This window comes from Triturus cristatus, chromosome 7, assembly GCF_964204655.1.
Source record: "Triturus cristatus chromosome 7, aTriCri1.1, whole genome shotgun sequence".
In the NCBI taxonomy this organism is placed as follows: Eukaryota; Metazoa; Chordata; class Amphibia; order Caudata; family Salamandridae; genus Triturus; species Triturus cristatus.
The window spans coordinates 1,651,821,962-1,651,834,056 of NC_140590.1; the positions used below are offsets into that span (position 1 = coordinate 1,651,821,962).

At 42.1% G+C, this 12,095-nt stretch overlaps 1 long non-coding RNA gene across 1 annotated transcript; it reads right to left on the reverse strand.

The window, feature by feature from the left end:
• Positions 1-776: 776 nt before the first annotated feature.
• LOC146812633 (uncharacterized) lies at positions 777-2,855 on the reverse strand. Its single transcript, XR_014965971.1, has 3 exons — positions 2,786-2,855; positions 2,268-2,377; positions 777-864 (listed from the first exon to the last, which is right to left on the reverse strand). It is a non-coding gene; the product is annotated as an uncharacterized LOC146812633 (long non-coding RNA).
• Positions 2,856-12,095: the final 9,240 nt, after the last annotated feature.

Sequence of the window (12,095 nt, forward strand, 5' to 3'; positions counted from 1 at the left end):
TTTTTGTAATTTACGCCAAAATGCCTGGGAAAAATGAAAAAAACATCCCTGAATTTGGGTATCCGTGTACGTTTTAGTGATCACATTGATCATGCTCAATTCAAAATCAATAATTATTTTCCGAGGACTTTGAGATATTTTACTTTTAATCACTGATAAAAGTTCAGTGTATGTTGCAGAAGTCTTATCAGGTAGCAAACTGTATACTAAGGGAATTACACTATTGTTAATTTTGGCATGTATAGTGTAAATTTGAGTGAAAGGATGGGGTGTACTTTTAAACGTCCCATCCATCATCCAAATTTCACTACTTTCTAACTTAGCAAGGTTACGTGGGGTACTAAAAATGAGAATTCGTTTCTGAGGGTTTTCGTTGTCATGCAGAAGGAAAGGTTCATCAGAAAAAGAAATAGAAAGATCATGTGGAATTCTAATGTCAGAGAAAGAATGTGGTGTAGATAATTGAATGTTACTTGCCTGCTTTTGTCTTTGAATAATTCTTCTCAAATTTGGAATTATAGGCATGTTACTAGCAACATGACTGGGGACATGCTGTGCAACCTCTCTTAAAATGGATCCTGTAGAATCATTGGAGGTGCTTGCAATAGCTTTCATTTCGTTCACAGTTTCTCTAATTTCTACCTCCATTGCAGAGGCAGAGTGGTTATGTTCAGTGGTTTTCACAACTAAATTATCAACAGTAACCGCTCTGCCACTGCATTGGGTAGTGTAGTATTGCACACACCTCCAATGATTTCTAGTTAAACTTATTCTTTCCTTACTATATATGTATCCACCATGGTTTAATACATTTTTGCCCTTCCTGGATTTAATATACTTTGCAGCTTCCAGACTAGACATTATCTGAAAAGAGAAGAGAAGAAAAACAAATTAGTCTGAAAAATTAAATGAAATACCTAAAATATAACAGTTACACCAACCAACACTTTCCCTACTGCTGCACCTTCCTGGAGTTAGAATAGTAAATTGCACCCCTACACCATCCAACACTTTCCCTACTGATGCACCTTCCTGGAGTCGGAATAGTAAATTGCACCCTTACACCATCCAACACTTTCCCTACTGCTGCACCTTCCTGGAGTAGGAATAGTAAATTGCACCCCTACACCATCCAACACTTTCCCTACTGCTGCACCTTCCTGGAGTTGGAATAGTAAATTGCACCCCTACACCATCCGACACTTTCCCTACTGCTGCACCTTCCTGGAGTTGGAATAGTAAATTGCACCCCTACACCATCCAACACTTTCCCTACTGCTGCACCTTCCAGGAGTTGGAATACTAAATTGCACCCCTACACCATCCTACACTTTCCCTACTGCTGCACCTTCCTGGAGTTGGAATAGTAAATTGCAATCCTACACCATCCAACACTTTCCCTACTGCTGCACCTTCCTGGAGTTGGAATAGTAAATTGCACTCCTACACCATCCAACACTTTCCTTACTGATGCACCTTCCTGGAGTTGGAATAGTCAATTGCACCCCTACACCATCCAACACTTTCCCTACTGCTGCACCTTCCTGGAGTAGGAATAGGAAATTGCACCCCTACACCATCCAACACTTTCCCTACTGCTGCACCTTCCTGGAGTTGGAATAGTAAATTGCACCCCTACACCATCCAACACTTTCCCTACTGATGCACCTTCCTGGAGTTGGAATAGTAAATTGCACCCTTACACCATCCAACACTTTCCCTACTGCTGCACCTTCCTGGAGTAGGAATAGTAAATTGCACCCCTACACCATCCAACACTTTCCCTACTGCTGCACCTTCCTGGAGTTGGAATAGTAAATTGCACCCCTACACCATCCAACACTTTCCCTACTGCTGCACCTTCCTGGAGTTGGAATAGTAAATTGCACCCCTACACCATCCAACACTTTCCCTACTGCTGCACCTTCCAGGAGTTGGAATACTAAATTGCACCCCTACACCATCCTACACTTTCCCTACTGCTGCACCTTCCTGGAGTAGGAATAGTAAATTGCACCCCTACACCATCCAACACTTTCCCTACTGCTGCACCTTCCTGGAGTTGGAATAGTAAATTGCACTCCTACACCATCCAACACTTTCCTTACTGATGCACCTTCCTGGAGTTGGAATAGTAAATTGCACCCCTACACCATCCAATACTTTCCCTACTGCTGCACCTTCCTGGAGTTGGAATAGTAAATTGCACCCCTACACCATCCAACACTTTCCCTACTGCTGCACCTTTAAATGTTGTGTAAAAATACCTTGTTTTGTTGAAATTGGTTTTCTTGGTGAGTCTTCTTAAGTGGGGATGGCCTGTAGGCTGGAGTAGACACTTATGCGTTGATTTCAATGGTAAAACAAATACAAATGTCTGCAAAAGTGATAATAGGAAATAATGAGAAAACTTAACTTTGAAGAGATATGCAAATTTACAAAAACTTTTTGCAAAAATTAAATCCATTTTAATATATAGTACATAACACTTTCCCTACTGATGCACCTTCCTGGAGTTGGAATAGTAAATTGCACCCCTACACCATCCAACACTTTCCCTACTGCTGCACCTTCCTGGAGTTGGAATAGTAAATTGCACCTCTACACCATCCTACACTTTCCCTACTGATGCACCTTCCTGGAGTTGGAATAGTAAATTGCACCCCTACACCATCCAATACTTTCCCTACTGCTGCACCTTCCTGGAGTTGGAATAGTAAATTGCACCCCTACACCATCCAACACTTTCCCTACTGCTGCACCTTTAAATGTTGTGTAAAAATACCTTGTTTTTTTTAAATTGGTTTTCTTGGTGAGTCTTCTTAAGTGGGGATGGCCTGTAGGCTGGAGTAGACACTTATGTGTTAATTTCAATGGTAAAACAAATACAATTGTCTGCAAAAGTGATAAAAGGAAAAAATGAGAAAACTTAACTTTGAAGAGATATGCAAATTTACAAAAACTTTTTGCAAAAATTAAATCCATTTTAATATATACTACATAACACTTTCCCTACTTATGCACCTTCCTGGATTTGAAATAGTAAATTGCACCCCTACACCATCCAACACTTTCCCTACTGCTGCACCTTCCTGGAGTTGGAATAGTAAATTGCACCTCTACACCATCCTACACTTTCCCTACTGATGCACCTTCCTGGAGTTGGAATAGTAAATTGTACCCCCACACTATCCATCAGTTATCCTATTTCTGCACTTTAGTCGAGTAACAATAGCAAAAGGAATGACTATTAAATTGTGGAAATTATAATACTCATAATGTAAAATACCTTTTTCAGTTGTTGTTTGTTCTCCTGCCTTTAAGGTAATGCTTGCTGCAGGATATAGTTATTTTTTTGTAACCGATTTACTGTGGGAAAAAAAAGTTTAAAAAATTTAATGTTACTTTGACAACGTTGGTGTAAAAGAAAACCATTTTTGAAAATTATGATATTTGTCAAATGAGTATGAGTAACAATTGGTTAAGACAAACATAATACACATTGAATGCATTTTAAAATAAGAATAATAATGGATACACCTGCACTATCACTCAATTACTGTGCCTCTGAATATTCTGGGACTTAGAATACTAATAGTTATCTCAGTAACTTGAAACGCTTTTTCACATGTAGTACCTAACTGAAGTCCTATTAGTAATTGTTACCCCTGCACCATGGTATAATTTCGTTTATGATGTAGTTTGTTTGAGGGAAAAAAAAAGTTACCTTTGCAATAGAACACTTTTGCTAATGCTAAAAATCTATTGTTAAAGTAAAATATTTTAATTTAAATTACATTTACCTTCACAATTGTAAAGGTGAGTCGAATCCTTTGAGGAGATACAAAAATAGGTACACCAATTCTTGATTCTCAATATTTAGCAAGTTTCTGTTTTAGGAAAAGAAAGTAGTTGTTTTAAGTTGGTATATATTTTTTGTGATAACAAATTAGAAACAGTACATTTTAAAAGTTAATATTAAAAATTTAAAAATATATTTTGTATGGAAAGTCGACATATTTTACGCAAAACCATGGTTTAAAAATATTTTACAGACTTACTAGTAGTTGTCTACTAATAATGGTTTTCCGAAGGAATTCAGTGCTCTCTCTGAGGAGGTCGCAGTGGAGGTGACAGAGGGTCAGGTTTTGACGTCTGGTCTCTCTGGTAGTTGATAATCAACTGATTGCAAAATGGTGTCTTCCTGGTATTTATAAGTTTTACTCTGTGTCACTATTAATTTTTTTAAAAACTGCGTTCGATGTGTTTTTTTTTATACTTTATTTTACTGTGGAAAATGATAATTTAAAAATGCATTTTAAAATGTATTGTTTTCACTCATTTGCTCCGTTTTGGCATCCATTTTGGAACATGTCTTTTGGTATTGTTTTCATAGAAAGTGTTGTAGGACAAGTTTTACAAGTGAAATGCTTAAAATGGCGCTTATGTGTATGTGTCTTCTGTTTTACTCTGTTTACTTACTTTCCGATTTAATCATGATAAAAATGTGTAAGCACTGTTGCTAATTCTATCGTTCTTTTTGTTAAACTTTGAAATGTGTGAAAACGGAATTTTATTGGGGATTTTTGAGTATTAATTTTAATACTCGAGTATTAATTTTAATACTCGAGTATTAATTTGGTAATGCATTTCAGTAGATTTACGCTCAGTTTTTCTCCACATTTTAATATACTTCCCCACCCTAAAACCCCTAATTTCCCTGCATCCCGTGCCAGATTTTATTGTACTTTTAAATAAAAAATAAAAAAATCGCGTTGTAATGGTATGCGTTGTAATAGATTTCGTTGTAACAGCACTTTTCTTTATTTTAATAGGTTTTGCGTTGTAAAAGTATTCGTTGTAAAGTAATGCGTTGTAGTAGTACTTGCGTTGTAAAAAATGCGTTGTAATGGTATGCGTTGTAATAGTATGCGTTGTAACGTCATACATCCGTTTGTGGAGCACCCCGACATTTGCCACCGCCTCCGCCACCGGACTGTGAAGCCGATGTTTCCTGTGAAGAACGAGGAGAACGTTGTTCAGAAACCTGAAATCTATCAGGAGACTTAATAGTAGCACAATCACGCAGATCATAAGTGCGCCCACTACCGGACTGAACGGGAGAGGCAGGCCGAGACCCCTGTTTCTGCTGCTGCTTTCCCTGTTGTTTTGACCGCCAACTCTGTTTCGGAAAGTTTGGACGGCCATCCTTACCAGAGGCTTCTGCCTTACCCTGCTGCTTAATTTCGGGAGTTTTTACAACAGGTTTAACTCCCAAAGAGCTACGACCCAACTCTCTGTATGCCGTCGAGATTATTCTCGCGAACTCCCGCGGCTTATCCTCATCAGCAATCTTCTTTAGTTCATTACGAACTTGGAAGTGCATAGCATCACCCTTAAGGTTACACATTATCATGGTAGCCACCAGGTCAAACTGTCCGAGGAGCCGCATGCCTAATTCTATCGCAGACTCCGCACCGTGGTTATCTTGAACACGCTTAATAACGGAGGGTAGTACCGACATAGACGGAGTGCCAAAGCACTGCGAGTACGTCGCCGCAAAGACCTTGCCTCAGTTCACACAATCATCAATGTCGGGGACCAAGTCCTTAGGCAAACTAATGGTAAGGATCCTGTGTTTCTCCACAGGAGATGTATTCGGGTAAACCGCTTCTATTTGGTCAAATTTTTCAGCAAGCCAAAAAGGGAAATCATCCCTATTTGGGGGGCGCTTGCCCATAACAGAATTAACCATAACAGGACTAATAACCACTGCGTGGTGGTCAGTAGGCTGCCCCGCAACAGCAGGTGCCCCCACCTGCACATTGCGTGACACGTACTGTACCAAAGCCCTATGTACCGTAATAAGGGCAGTGTGCAGTACACGCAAATCAGCCACCGGCACCGTTAGGTAACGGGGATGAGGCGTATATCCGGCTAGTACCGGCCAAGTGGCCCCTGCAATTGACAAAGGGCCCATTCTAGGCGGTATAACCGCATGGGGAAGGGCGCCATTAAACCAAATAAGATGCTGCCAAGCAGATATTGGTATTTCTTGTGTCCTATACGGCGTATAGTTCGCTGGCACGGCCGTGGCAGTGCAAGTATGAAAAGAGTTATCGTCCTCACTCACCGCCGGAAGCGTCACCCAAGAGTAAAACAACTCATAAGGATGAGCCGCATCGGCTCCTACCACAAAGATTACGTTCATACCAGTGTCCGGCACCCCATACTGCGTCAAATGATGTTTCAGAGGCGCCCGACTGTGCGCCGCTATATCGACCGCCATAAGGACAAGCTACACTCGAAGTAATCAGTAGCACAAGGGTTCAATAACCTTTTTAATGATCAAGCTTGAAGAAACCTATATCAACAGAAACAGGTAGGTTTTAATCCGTCAGACTTGTTATCCGGAAACAAGAATGAGGGTGCTGTGGACTAATATAAGCACTACTAAGGCGTTTCAACTCATAGACCAAACGTTAGGTGCGCCATGTTGCAGGGATTCTGCTTATACACAGAACTATGCGTAGAACCCCAGGACCTCAGTGAATTGTGGTGTACCAGAAACTCACCTCAGAACCCAGAACCCAGTATCCGGCTAACATAAGTGTCCCATTCGTTATCCGAGATTTAGCTCGGCGGTCCCAATGAAAAGACAACCCAGAACAAGCGACTCAGTGTACTCTCAGGAATGGTGGGAATCGGAAATACCTGTTCGTATATTATTCTCACATCAGTCCACAACAAGAATAAACAAAGACACGGTGAAAATAAAAAGAGTTTATTTTATAGACCACGTGTCCTAAGATGCAGTACTTTGGCTAATACAAGCAGACAAATGATTATAATTAAAACCATCAGCATCGTTACAATACCATAGAATATAAAGGGAGTGATCATGTTATAAATGACAGTGGATACTACCACCTTCCCTTTACTGAGAAGCTAATATTATTATTATGCTAATAAAAGGTCTCTTAGGCTTGAACAGGGGACCCCATACCTCACAGATCAGCTTAGTGAAATCACATCACAGGAGCATCAGAAGTCTTCTCGCAGGAAGGCTCGTCTTCGGTCTGAATATTAAACCTGCTGTCTGTAATATTAAAAGCACCAACTTTCAGGTATTCGCAGCTGTCTGTATGTTATGGCTAAATAGTGAGTCGGTCAACCTAGAGTGGAAAACATGCATTGTCCAACGACCCAGACTGTTCTTGTTACACCATGTACAGACCAAGGCCGCTGCGCAGAGCTCGGGATGGTAACAACAGATTGCTCTCGTGTGAGGCAAAGCGCGAGCCAGCAGTTTGTTTAAACAATAACATGTAGATGCAGTGTCGTGCGCAAAAGCGGCAAGATGGCTTTCTAACATCTAACGTAGTTATGCTAACTTAACAATGTATGTACGTATTAAGGGAGTCCTTACTACAATAAGTGGTTGAAGTGTCCACTTTTCCTGCTCTGCCCCTGTCAGCTGCCCCCCCTCTCTTTCTTCCTCTTATTCCCTTCCTTTCTGTCTCTCTCTCGCAGCTCCTCCCTTGCTGAAAATCATGCTTCAACCTATTCCCGCTGTACTTGCTTCTCAAAAGGGTCCGCTTCAGGGACTACAGCCTCTAGCTGTCAGCACGAGCCCAGGAGAAGGGCATCAATGACCGGCAAGCACAGTTTAGGGCACCAGGCTCCGCAGGCCCGCGACGCGCCCAGGCAAGTGCCTGGGTCAAAACTGGGCCAAAAGCGGGCCCTTCTGCGGCTAGACAAGGCTGGGCTGGGCCCCACTCTTGGCCCCCTGCTTCTGCCACAACACTCACAAGAGGGAAGCGCTAGTTGCCGACACCTAAGGCACAAGGTAAGCCCAGTTCTTCAATATCGAACTATCCAATAAATACTATGGGTGTCCTTGACAAAGAAATACCCTCAGTTGAACAGAGTCTAGGTTCCTGTAACCGCACTGCCGGGACACCGAAAGTTCCCTCCACATTGCTGCCCTTTCCTCCACAGGCCCCTGGGACATCTCTGGTTGTGCGGTTAATGTAGCTAACGGGTGTATTCACCACACTTCAGATGCAGTTCATTACATTTCTCTCCAAATCTTTCACAGACACGCCTCTCAAGCGCATAAAACACCCGATCCCAGCTTCAATAAACTTATCTTACCCTCTGTTTCTTCTACTTTCCTTCATTTGTTCCCCTGTGAAATGGATCCAAAGATGGAAGCAACATTTTTGTTGGAAATATCCTCTTTTTCTTACATTTTTCTGTTCCGAAGTGCAGCCTTGGGGTGAAGAGAAAAATAGGTGCAACATATGAAAAATAAATAACAAAATAAAGCATCACAGAGTGGATGCAAAGTGGCCAGATTGGTTTTATTCTCACCCAAACACATTAGTGCCACTTTACAGAGTTTGACAGTGAAGCGCTACTTTCTTTTTCTCGTCATTCTTTGAACAGCATTGTTTTTCCCGGGTGAGGAAGTGCACCATTCCTGGAGGTTCTGCAAAACCTAGTTGATGACTGGAGTGGAAATTTTTTAATGTGATCCTTATCAGAACTTTTCCTTATTTTAGTTCATAAAATGTGTACTGCTGCTCTTTGTTCAGGGATGTTCTCTTTTTAAATTATACTACTTATGTTTTGTAAGGTTTTAAGCAATGGACATTGAAACGGGTAAAAGGCAGGGGGCGGCATTTTTCAATTCTCGCCTAGGGTGGCAAAACACCTAGTAGGAGCCATTCACTTGAGCCAAATGGGGTGGGGGTAACCCGGGGGCTCTAGAAGTAAGAGGTGTCAACTTTCTCTAGCGCCAAGTCACTATGGAGCATATTTACAAGCCCCTTGCGGAGCCGGTACGTCACCTTTTCCCATATTAAAAGTGACACACCAGCAACGCAAGGGCCTTATAAATAAGCCTGTATATATTTCTGTTTAATATATTGTTCAAGTATGCATTAAAATACTGTTTAACTTGAAAGTCAACAAGTGGGTTAGACACTCCTTTAGTATAGTGATGTGTTTGATGGGAGCTGAGCTCTAGCACCCCCACACAACCTCTCACCCTGATACTCTTCGTCATTGCTACTACTGAGAGACAAGTGCTGGAGGAGTTGTATTTGGCACAGATTGCAGAGGCCTAGTCGACCCGATACAACAGAAGAAAACAGCCTCAGTCCCCATGGTTGAGGCCCAGTACCTCCCCCTGGCCCACTGAATGGGGTCAGATGATTGCATACTTTGCATAAACTATTTAGGTATACATGCCCCCTACATGCAAAATTTGCAAAGCACAAAAAGTGTAGGTTGTATGCTTAGGAAGAACTTTGCAATTAATTTTGGCCTCATCTCAGCACAATGTTTATAAGGATTTTCAATAAATTTCACAATTAACATTAATTTTCAGATTTTTGTGTAGATAGCAAATAGATGTAAATATTCAAATTTTATTTTCTCAGTGAGGAATTTTTAGTATACCATAACTATTACTTGCATCTCTGCAGAAATATGCACACTCATTGGTTTGTGGCACATGCTGCGTTCTATTTAACAAGTATCAAGGTTGTGGACCTGACGTATTTCAGCCAGTGCTTAATTTGTAAAAAAAAACTAATAAGTGCCAGGGCTCTCGTCAGGATGCCACTGGCACTTGCACCAAACATGCTGCCAATAATAGTAACAACACAACTACTAACTATCACAATTCTAAAAGTGTGACAATTCAAACTATCACAGGCCCCCAAAGTTATAAGACTGGCGTGGGTGGCAGGTGATAGTCATTTTTAATGTATATTGAATTTAAATTCAAATGTTGTTGTGGTTATCTCTAAATTAGCCAGACAGTGCCACTCTGTGGCAGACTGTCACAAGCGCCGGTATTGACAAGTAAGTGCCTGTGCCAAGCACCCTAAACCACCGGCTCTAATTAAGAACAGGCTTCTACTCAAAAAGAACCTTAATCATGGCTCATGATCAAGATTCTTTCTAAATGCAGTGTGTGCCACAATACTTGGGTTTGCTTTTTTCTGCTGAGATAGCAGTCATTTATGCTATCTATGTGAGTGTGTTTGTATTACACACACACACACGTATAATTTCAAAAGGTAATCTAATTTAATTCATGTATAATGAGTGCCTTTAGTGTTTTATTGTAATTTCATCCCTGACCTGCATTCTAAGGGAGTGTTTTGCAGCGCTAGTGGCTGGCCATGGGTGATACCTCACTTATGCTGAGATTGGGCAGTAGCACATTTCAGCCTGTTATGACACTATTGGGACTGTAGTAATGTGAGAAATTCATTTTGCGATTTACAATTACCTTTGTTAAATGCGTTTTTTGCATTAGCATGTCCCTCCTAAATCGTCTCCTACTCAGGGGCTGATTCCGATCCGGGTCGGAAAGCACTCCGACTGAGCCGGATCCGGAGTGTTTTCCGACCGAGTCGGAGTCCTGCAGTCCGACCGAGCGAGTACGATGCGGCCGTATGCTGCCAGACTCGGTTCGGTCGGACTCCCATAGCAGTCAATGGGAGCCGGTCGTACGACGCGTACATGGGCTCCCATTGACTGAATGGGTACGTCGCGGACAAGGGTGCCCCCTACAGTGGGTACGCGTCGGTGCCATCCACACCGTACATGCCTGTGTTGGGGGGACCCTTGGGTCTCCCCATGTGTCCGAGTCGTAGGGCTGCGGGTGACAGGGGGTCCGACGCGGACCCCCAAAGGCAACCACCCGGACGTTTTGCGAGCCGGACACTCCGGGTCGCACAGGCTGTCCGACGCGTGCATTGTACTGGCTCGGTTGTAAATCGCATCCATTGCACGCCACGGTTAGCTTCTGACCGAGATGTACGAGCGGTTCGGACCCGGAAACGACTCGGTCGGTGAATTTCATGCAGCTCGCATCGTACTTGCTCGCTCGTACAGCTGTATGAGTCGGCCGGAAAACATCGCGTTCGGTGCCCTTCCGACCCAGATCGGAATTGACCCCTCAGTAGTAATTATTCCTCAATTTTCTCACTACTCCCAATGGTCCCTCCCACATTTAGAACTAATTCATAACACCGACCCATGTGTATAATTCCATCACCATGGCAGAGGTCTCGGCACAGAAAAGATAGTTAAAGCAGAGGTCTCTTGCCATATGTTTGTGAATTCCATTTTGTAGTATATGAGTAGTACTACTGTAGCAATATTAAACTACACAATGCAATTTGTGAATTGGCCCCTTATATTTTTTTCCTCCCTGTGGGAGCATTAATGCCTCCACTCGGCTGTAGGTCCATGTTTTCTAGTTCCCACAGTACAGGGAAGGCCCAAACAGGGACAGTCAAGTATTATTTAAATTTGCCTGATTGATAAGAGTCTTTTCCATGATATTGTAGAATGATTAATGTTGTTTATGTCTAGCCTAGTTAGTAGATAATAGTCTTTCTTCTAGGTCAATAGAGAAGAAAGATTCCTATCTTCTTTTCAACAAGGTTGATGATCTACTAGTATGCTTACAACACCAGAAATAGTCGAAGTGCAAGACCATGCATGCACACAGTCATACTCTGTAATGACATTTTTCAGGATCCTACCTAATGTGAGGAATGCTCAGTCGGCTAGTCGTTTTAATTCCATCCGGGGCTGATAATTTGCTAAATTATTGGTGCATCACTGTATGTGAGCATCAGTCCACTTTTACTCCTCCAGTATAGACAAATCAAATTATTTTATTTGCATGACAGTAGATAAATATAGCCCAAAGCTTAGCTGTACATGACTGCTGCCCTGAAGCGCATTCCCCCCACAGTGTCCAGTGCTGCAGTCAAAGTCTCTTTTAGGTCTGAAAGTGAATTTTTGGGCAGCATTTCCTTACAGACCAAGTTACACAGCCACACTTGCAAAGGCTGTGTTGCAACATCCAGCTGCTGTGGAGTACTGACTTCTCATTGGGTATCCATGTAAAAGACATGGACTACCTTGTTGTTTATAGGCACAGATGTGCCTATAAACAACAAGGTAGACCATGTCTTTTACTGCCGTGCTAAGGTTGGGACTGAAACTCGCCTCTCTTTTTTGGCAAATCCAAATAGCTGTCAGTTCAGCAGGGACACAGA